An 8,594-nucleotide genomic window follows, 5' to 3' on the forward strand; every position below is an offset into this window, starting at 1 on the left:
CCTGCTAACTGCGCTGACTTTTTGGGAATGTATGGTCTAAACGTAAGGGGGAAAAAATATGATACATTTACACTTAAAATTTTTTAGCAATGTACGCTCTGGTGACACCTAACTAACCTATGCAATAAGCGAACGTTTTATATTCATTTACGCTAATGTTTTTATTGCTCATTTCATCTCACCTTGTGCCTTACGACATAACGCGTATGAACGACGAAAAAGAAACAGCTTTACAATGTATCAAAGGCAGTATTTTACTCGTAAATGAAATATGCGATCTTCAAGTAAAAAAAAATAGATATAGGTTATTTATAATTCATTTTATATAAAAACCCGAAACAAGACATTTCTTTTATAGCGGATTTTTCGATAATAATTTATATAGAGAAAAATAGTTTAAAAATACTTCAAATCGGATCGAAGTCCCTGACCATACTTTTACCCCAAAAATCTGTTTTTTTACCCTCTGTTGCTGAATCTTGCATTCCCTTTCTCAACAAAATTGAAAGTGATGAGTTTTTTGGCAAACAGCACGCCTACGAACCCGCGAGTCATAATTTAAAAATTTTGGTAGTTCTTGTTATTCGTTTGAAATACATGCAAATAACAAAATCTACTTCTCTTGCATAAGGGAGCTTAAAAATTATATGTAACTACACGAGTATCTGCAAAACAAAGTGGTAAAAAAACAATGAATTCAAGTAGAACAACGTATGCTCATCATATAAAGTTTTAGCATATACTGGCGGATAGCGCTTAAAAATATACACGTAAGGTTGTGTGTATATGTTCATAGATGTTTGTGTGTGTGTGTGTGTGTGTGATATAATGTATACATATAATACATATATATATATATAAAATATATATATATATATATATAATTATATATATATATATTATAATATAAAATATATAGTATATATACATAATATCTATATATATTTTATAGAATTATATATTTTATATACATATATATATTTAAAAATTAATTTAATATAATAATATATATATTAAAAAAATTTTAAATACTTCCATAAATAAAACACATTGGATTTTAACATGTATGATTTGTTATAAAATTTAAAAATTTATTTTTTTAACGGTAGGTTTTTTTTGAGGGGGGGGGGTTTATTAATTGTAGTTTCATGTTGTGTGCTCTTGGGGTGGGTACGTGTTTTATAATTTTTACCACACACAAACCAAAAACACACAAAAACAACACATACAATACACATACCTACCATAACCCCCACAAACAACAAAAAAAAAAAAACCCCCCCCACCAAAACCCCCCACACAACCCCAAAAAAAAATATTATATTATTATATTATATAAAAATATAAATATATATTATATATATATATAATATATATATTTTAAATTATATATTATTAATTTAAATATTTTAAAAATACTACTTATTTTAAAATTTTTATTAAAATTAAATAATTCTTTATTTAAATATTAAATTTTTATTTTTATTTAAAAAATAAATCATTTATTTTTTTTTAATGTTTCGAAAATTCTTAGGAAACCTTCCTGATTTTTTTAAAAAATTTTTTCGAAATTAAAAATTTTTATTGTGGAAATTTTTTTTCATGCCTTTTTAAAAACAACAGGAAAAATTTATTTATTTGGTATCCCCTTTTTTTCAGAAAATATTCCCAACCATTTTTCCAATTTTTTTTTTTCAAATCGGTAAAATAAATTTTTGGTTTTTTTTAAATTGGGAAAATTAAAAACTAAATTCAAAAAAAAATTAAAAAGGTAAAACAAAATTGTAAAAAATGTAAAAAGGGTTTAACTAACCAAAACTTCATTAAACAAAATTAGGAAACTAAATTTTTTTGTTTTTTTTAAAAATTTTTAAATTCTTTTAAAAACCTTTTTCCCCTTTTTTGCTTAACCAACACCCCGTTATTATTCTGGCACTTATTGTTTTCCTATTAAGGGGGCTGCTATGAAATTCCCGGGAAGTTTTTAAAAAATTTCTTTTTTTTAAATTGGTTTCCCCGGGAATGGCCTGTTTTTTCTCCCCTAAATTTTTTTTTTTTTTTTTCCCTTTTAAACCCCGGGAAAATTTTTTCCCAATTTAAAATAAATGACCGAATCGGGGAAATTTGGGAAAAATTTCGGCCCAATTCCTACAAAAAAAAAAAAAAATAAAAAAAAATTTTCCCTTTTTAATGTTTTTAAAATTAAAATTTTTTTTAAAAAAAATTTCTTTTTTTAACCCCAAAAAAAAATAAAGGGAGACCCAGGATCTCCCCATGATTTAAATTTCCAAACCCTACAATACCTGTCAATCAACGATGGTGTAGCTTTTCTCTGAAAAGTTTTTCGAAGCCCTGCTTGCCCCAACCCCTTTAAACAAAACGGGGGAAAAAAAAAAAAAAATTTAAAAAATAAGGTATTCCTCTTTCCCCCCCCCCTTTTGGGTTTTTGGATAAAAAAGGGGAACAGTCAATTTTGAAATAAGGGGTTAAGGGGGGGGGGTTTAAACTCAAACCCCTGGGGCCATTTTCCTTTCAGCCCCATTTTGGGGCCCAAAAGGGAAACATCCCAGCTCTCAGGATTATGTAATAAAAAACTGTTTAAACGGGGGTAGCAACATTAATGTAAATAAAACATAAATAACAGAATATAGGTTATCTATAAATTTCAGTTTTTAATATATATTCTTTCCTGAATGTGATCATAATTCCACTGGCTTAAATTATTCTTGCACTCTGCGGGTCATTTATGACATCCCCAGGGCCCTCAGTTTGACACCTGGGTTAGGGAAAAACCCCGCGATGGTAGGTGTCAAGCACCGGGTATTCGAGGTACTTCCACTTTATTAGCTTTTTATACCCGTTGGGGAGGAAAAAACGTACAAATTTTCTGGCAATGGGGACCCCAGCAGGGTTCGGGAGATGGAGAAAAAAGTGGAAAAAAATAAGGCTTCGGTTCAAGCTGCAATGTTCTTTTTTTTTATAATAACCTTAGGGGCAGAATAAAAAATAGCCAATTAAGCACTCCAGTCTTAAAATAGAAAAAATATATCAAATTTTCTGCCCCATCAAAAAACCCAAGGTCATTTCGGGGGGTATAAAAAATATAGCGATAGGGTGGACTTTTTTTGGTTCAGTATGGCGATGTGGGATTTCCGAAGATCAATGATCAAAACAAACAAAAATTACACGCATTATGGTTTAAATATTGTTGCAAAAAAGGGAAAAAATGAGTTAACGATTTCGGAGTGGCAAAGGGGTGGGAAAAGAAGGAAAAGGAAGAGGGAAAGAAAGACCAGTAAAAAAATTTTTAGGGAGGGGGAGGTGCAAGGGAGGGGTGATCCTTAATTTAGCCTCGTCTCCCCCCCTGACCCCCCCACCCTCCCACGCAACAAAAGAGCAAAGGATCGGGGGCTCGTCTGTAAAGGTGAAAACCTTTCTCCGTTGTGAAATACCCCCCTGCATCATTCTAAGAAAATTTTTTTACCATTTTAGTAAAAAATAAATTTTATTAATTTTTTAAAAGTTTACTTATTGCAAAAACATTGAAAATATAGATTTTTGACAAGTTTCAAATAGCAACTTAATTAAAAAACTGGAACGGCCAAATTTTGCTCACAGCAACAAAATTCTATTTATCCCATATGTATGACAATGGTTTTTTAAAAAGATATACATAAAGGCCTTTGTTTATATATATTTTAAAATATATATTATATAATATATATTATATATATATTATAAAATTATATAAATATATTTTTTAAAAAAAATTATATTTATATAATATATATATTTTATATATAAATTTAATATATATATTAATATATTATTTATATATAATATATATTTATATATATATATATTTTATATATATATATTTATAAAATATATATTTTTTTAAAAAAAAAAAAAAAAAAAAAAAAAAAAAAAAAAAAAAAAATTTTTTTTTTTTTTTTTTTTTTTTTTTTTTTTTTTTTTTTTTTTTTAATAAAAAAAAAAAAAAAAAAAAAAAAAAAAATTTTTAAATATAATTTTTAATTTTTTTATTTTTTTTTTTATAAAAATTTTTCTTTTTATATATATTTATTTAAAAATTTTTATAATATTTTTTTAAATATTATATATATTTTTTTAATAATTAATAAAAAAAAAAAAAAAAAAAAAAACACACAACACACACACCACACACACACACCACACACAACAACAAACACACACACCACCCCACCACAAAAACTCACACACACATTGTATTTTACACAAATATACATATATACATATATGTGCTTTTGTAACTCCGGCTCTCTAGCCTTCCCTATTTAAACAAAAAACTGTTTTTTTAATGAAGATAAATCATGTTTAATATAGCCACCTTTTTAATATTAAAAGGTAGCACACTTTAAACTTTAATATTTTAAAATAAATACATCCCTCTGAATAGTTAAACCGCAGTAGGTAATGTGACGTCCCTCTATTCGTTTTTTGCAAAAAAATCTTAAGTGAAATAAAATCCCTTAATAATACTGTGTGAATGTGGAAGCTGTATACAAAGCACTGATTTTTTATTTATATTTTTCATCTTTTTTTTAACAATTCGTGTCCTACGGGCCCCAAAACAGGGGTACGTCTGTATTTTTGGTATTTAAGTACCGTACGAGTATCGAAAAAAAAAAATTTCCCAATGCTGTGTCTTTTTCGTGTAGTTATCATAAATGCGACACAATTCTTAGGATAGGATGGTAGTCTCCACCGGCATTTTTTACCATGTGTTTTTTTCCCTATAAAACGTGGCCCTTTCATTGTGGATATCGTTCAAGGAAAGCAAGAAATAAGAACATAGCAAAAATTAAGTATATTGAAAAATTCCCGTAAAAAATTATGTAATTTTAAAATTTTGATTTCTTCTAATTTTCTTTCACTAAAACATTAAAACTAAATCTACGTATATGACATCCCTTGACATTTAACCGAAATATCAACTTGTAGGCTCTGCACACGATACCAGCATCATCTCTTCGTCACCGGTTTGATGCTCTTCAGATAAAGGGGGTTTCTCCACACACGGAGTTGCTGGAACAGTCGGAAACCCTGAAAAGAACAAACAAAAATATTTTACTCCGTTTTTTACCTGCCTTATATATGGAGGATTTTTCACAAAAGTACTAGATCATAAAAAATCACGGCGGGAAAAATGTCAGAACTCGCTTGCCTCTGAAGGGACGTATTCATAAACATCGAGGGTCTTCGATAATCAGACAATGCCATTAGGTAGAGGTCGTCTCCCACGAACATGTGCTGTTGGGCGACCACACCTACGACTTCAGCCTCGCGTAAGGTGTAAAGCCATGGGATTCTCAAGGTCTTGCAATTTGTACACCTTATAACGACAGAGTATCATGCTTTTAATCATTTTTAACTATTGTCCTTTTTTCTATCAATCTTCATCAGTGTGAACAAGTATCATCAACGTGACAATTTTATCATCCAAAACATTTCATCATGGTTACGCTGCTTGATTTTACAGATACTTACGAATACTTCAGCAAGAGGTGTACTGGCAGCCTTTAATTGGGCCACCGAGAAAAAGTTCACGTTTCTGGGAACCCGAGGCCGAAGGAAAATGGCAGAAGTCACATGTTCAAACCCAAAATATTCTTTCACTAGTACAAACTAAGGCGAGAAAATACTTCTATTAATTCTGTGTTACTTTTGGTAGTTTGATTAAAAACTATGGCTGTGATATTCCAAAATATATTTGAAATATTTAAAAAATGCAAGTTTTGTATTATATTTCAACCAAGGTATACATAAAGGCCTCTTTTATATCTAACCAAACCTGACGTTTAACTGTACCTCGTCTTTGTTCCATTGTACAAATGCGTAGGTGCTGTGTATTGGTCGATTTTATCACAACCCCGCGCAAAATTCGCTTTCCAACATGCACCACACTCCAAAAATCTGTAAAAATGCTATTATTACCCAAGAAATTACAAAAATAGAGTAATACTCAATAAAATAAAAAAAACGAAAATAAAGTTTACATTTTCCATTGGAATAGTTACTTTTGCGATGTCCGTGAAGGATCTTGGCCCTAGTATGGTTGACCATACCTAGTAAGTTTATTCTCGTCTAGTCTCAAACATTAATTACGGAACTTTCAATGCCATAACTCATATCTGCAGAAAAAAGGCAATTAGAACATTTACCATCATTCTTCAAACTACAGAGACTTCCAGTGGACCACTCACATGTTAGATCTGTTCCTGTAGTTACTATATAGGTCTTGTTGATTCCATCTTGTTCCACAGTAAATGATTTGACGTTAGATGTAAAACCCAGAGGGGGACTAAAAGAATTTTTGTGTCTTTACCCAGAAAGCTAAAGATGTTTGTTCCACCTTGATTCGTACAATCTGCAACGAGATAATCCAAGCCATCCAAAAAGCCAGACATGAAAGTTTATCACCAAAATAAATTTTTAGAAAGTATATGAAATTCAACAGATGTCACCTATGGTAAACAAGCTGCGTTCCACTATAACCATCAGTTTGGAAGAGGAACAGTGCTCTGTCTTTGACTACAATGTCAAACTGCAAGCCTCCAGTTTACCTACCTGCAGAAGAATAATTTTCGGTGGGTTAAAACTAAATTTAGAAAATGGATAACAATTAACTACGGTATCCAGTCTTACTTTGTAAATTGGGAGTTTCCATGCCCGCAATTGCAATGAAGATGGGCAATTTCTTTAAAACCAAGACGGGAAGGTTTTCTCCCAGGAGACCAAATGTCATTTTTCCAGCGATTTTTTCTTCCATATTTACGAGTTCTTCCCCCAAAAGCCATCGTTTGATAAAGGCCTGGGAAAATTGAAATGCTAAGAGTCATAGGCCAAAAATTAAACCCTATGTTGTTGCTTTTTTCGTCCAAACACTAGTGTTATATCAGTATGTCTGTAGAAAGACGAATATGTATACAAAATTCATGGGCATTATATATATATATATATATATATATATATATATATATATATAATATATATTTATATATATATATATATTGGTCACTTTATTGTAAAAGAATAGCCTTTAACAAGGATTGGAGACAAAACGTCACTGGGTGCCACAAAAACTAAAGATGAGTTTTTCCCCTTTTAAAGTTCCGGTATTACTGCAAACCAACATTCCTGGTCAATGATACTAATAAAACCATGAGTACGATGCAAAAAAAGTACGACAAAGCTTTTCATGGTGAAATGGAGTGGGGTTTCAGCACCATAATGGGTAACCATCCCGAAAATGCCATCACCCCAAAATTTTTAACTTCCGGTACAGGTACATTTAAACTGGCATCTATGAGGTTGGAAGCAAATTTAAGTTTTTATGAAAATGATATAGACTCCAAAACCTATTGAAAGGTTCATAAATCTCCAGGAGGAGGAGGACACAGAAGGGTTAAAGAAGGGCACAGGCTACAATATGTTTTGTAACTTTCAGGATGTATGATTTTCATATGAGGATTTAACTGAACACATTAATCATACATCTTGAAGTCATTACACTCATTCATACTTTCTAGACTGTCCATTTGGTGTCATTATTTGTATTTACTACAGATATCTAGCAGTTATCAAAGTTCCCACATTGGTTACTAGAAAAAGTTTTGGGTCAATCTTAAGAGGCCTTACTTACCGCAAGAGAGTTGTAAGTTATCAGTGTGAGCGTTTGCAAGTTGCATGTACAAATCCTGAAGTTTGGCACTCTGGTTCACAACTTGTGCCCAAGGCAACATATCGTATTCCAATCAGAAGTTTGAAACCTTGACCGCTTCCTAGTACCCAATTGATACTTTGGCTTCTATGGGTTTTCCTGAATTTCTGTTGAGAATAAAACAAAGAAAGGCGTCAATGTGTAAACTTCATACTTTTGTGCCAATATTGAAACGAGTTTCAATTTTTTACTGCCCAAAATCCGAGATAAAAAAAAATGAGTTAAATACTGTAAAGGGCATATCTTTTTGCATCAGTATTCAGATCGATTCTCAATTTTTTTCCAGATGTCTGAGATACAAATAATAATAAATCTAGAGTTTGTAAACATCCTATATTTTTAGCATCAAAATCTAAACTTTTTTAAAAATTTTTTTACTAACCATAGCATTTCCCAATGTTGCGTCCCATCCTTTTGGACAACCAGTCGATTTAGTTCGAGTATGTCGATCCCATTGATCTCTGTGCCTCCCATACTTCCATTTACAACCAGACCTCCATTCAAAGTTTTTCGGGCCAAGTATGTCTTGCTGTTTCTCTTCCGGGTTTTAGCACAATATTTGAAAGATAAATATCGTTTTATTTTGTTCACCGTTAGGTCCCTGAAGGGCAATAATTAGTCCGACAAACAGCCGGTAAAAACATATGCAATGCAATCCATTCTAAAGCTTTTTTCTAGGTTCCTGAGCCTTGCTGAAACAATCTGTCTCTTGCATTATTAAAATCAACTTTGGATATAATAAATTGAACAGTGCACATACTAAAACAACACGCATAACTCACACCTTTACTTTCACACTTCAAATGCCAGGCTGAGATGGTCTGTCATG

Source organism: Penaeus monodon, chromosome 1 (assembly GCF_015228065.2).
Source record: "Penaeus monodon isolate SGIC_2016 chromosome 1, NSTDA_Pmon_1, whole genome shotgun sequence".
Lineage (NCBI taxonomy): Eukaryota > Metazoa > Arthropoda > Malacostraca > Decapoda > Penaeidae > Penaeus > Penaeus monodon.